Raw genomic sequence first — 1,883 nt, 5'->3', positions numbered from 1 at the left:
ATGGATGGATAGATGGATGGATGAATGGATGGATGGATGGATGGAAGCTGGATGGATAGATGGATAGTTGGATGGATGAATGAATAGATGGATGGATGGATGGATGGATGGATAGATGGATGGATAGATGGATAGATGGATGGATGGATGCATATATGGACGGGTGGATGTGTTAATAGATGAATAGATGAATCAGTGTTCTTCTACAAACCAGCCACTCCTCTCTCCCATCAGGGTGGTCTGCAAAAGACCACCCAATGGCTTTTATTCCCTTCCTTCCTTGTCCCAGCCTTTAGTCCTGGAAGGAGTACATAATGACTTCAAAGTGGTACATACCTATGTGCACTTTAAAAAGTTAAAGATTGCCAAATATAATTTTTGAAGAGGCAAAGTAACAACGCTCAAACATCCAGAAAATGGTCACGTGTCAAAGATTTTAGTTAACTCATTCATTGACGAGGAAATCAGCAAGATGTTACTTCTGGTTGTTGAGAGCATCTGGAATGCAGGGTGTTTATATGCAGTTTAACAAAGAAATGTTATGATGAGATCATTTGACTGGTAAGAATTGTGGGGTGACCTGTCCCACAAGACAGAAATTACTGCATTTCTGCCAGGGTAACGGTGATGTACCTGAGCCTGAGGTCTCTACTCAACAGTGAACAAGAACATGAACTAAGTGCCCCTGGACAGGTCTCAGCGCCCCCACCCACCCCCTGAGCAGTTCTTGACAGCTTGCCTTATTTCCAAGTCTCAGCTTCTGTTTCTGACAACAGTTGTATATTCATTTTTAAGGTATATTAAGAGAAATGTATTACTAAAAGTTCAAACCCACGACTGAAAATTTCCATGTAGATACATTTATCTGATAAACACCAGTTACTTTAAAAGAACATATTCTAAGTAAATACTTAGGTAGATACTGAGCAAATGTGGGTGAATGACACAATCCCAGGATGTGGTGCTTTAGCTGATACGAACCTCACCTCCCAGGTGCACAGCAAATCAGAGCGAGCTCCCCCCGACTGGGTTGGTGCCAGCTTTCCCTGTCACGTGAGTGCTCCGTGGAGAGAAGACTTCCTTCCCGGTCTCTCTCCCCACCAACATCACCTCATGCCTACCAAAAGATATTTCCTCAGGCTTCCGTGAAGCCCAGGGATGGGGACCTAATCGGGAGGGAAGGTGGACATCAGGTGCCTTAGGCGGTAGATGGAATTGCTTCGGGCACCACGGAAACCCTGGGAAAAGTCACCAGGAAGTCACTCCTTTGTCATTTCAGAGAAGTCGCACCCCAAGCCGGGCTTTGGAACTCAGGGGACCACATTATTGCTCTCGGAATAATAGCCTTCCCCCCACAATGCCAATTTATCATTTTTGATGGAATGGCCCATCTCTGTCACCAACCTCAATTTTGGGCAGTACATGTCTTTGCATTTTGTTCTCTGAGAAGAGAGCGGTGAATTCAGGAACCCCCTGAAGCCTGTCCCACCTCTGGGAAGGCTCTGGGTCCCTCAGGGCCCCAGACCCAGCTCCCTGCTCAGACTTCTGTCCAGAGTCCTGGGAGCAGTATGTTTTCTCTCTCCATAGGTTGGGTCTAGATTTCAAGTTTTTAAAAATAAAGATGCACACTTCCCAGCCCTCCTGGCGAGGTGTGTTTTCACAGCACCGTCCGTAACACCAGGCCGAAGCCTTTGGTGACAGATGACAAGGCCGTGCCGCACCGTGCCGTCTGCTCGGATCCTGATGTCCCGGTGTGCACTGCAAGGAGCCTCCTGGATTCCCTCTTCTCCAAGGCCAGACAGGGCTCTGTGAAGGTTCACAGCCAGGAAATGACCATCATAGCCTCTGGCGAGGTGATGGCCACTCACCGTGGCCACAGTGGC

The sequence above is a fragment of the Herpailurus yagouaroundi genome, unplaced genomic scaffold (genome assembly GCF_014898765.1).
Source record: "Herpailurus yagouaroundi ecotype Mexico unplaced genomic scaffold, PumYag 216, whole genome shotgun sequence".
Taxonomy (NCBI): Eukaryota; Metazoa; Chordata; class Mammalia; order Carnivora; family Felidae; genus Herpailurus; species Herpailurus yagouaroundi.
This window is presented reverse-complemented; position numbering follows the sequence as displayed.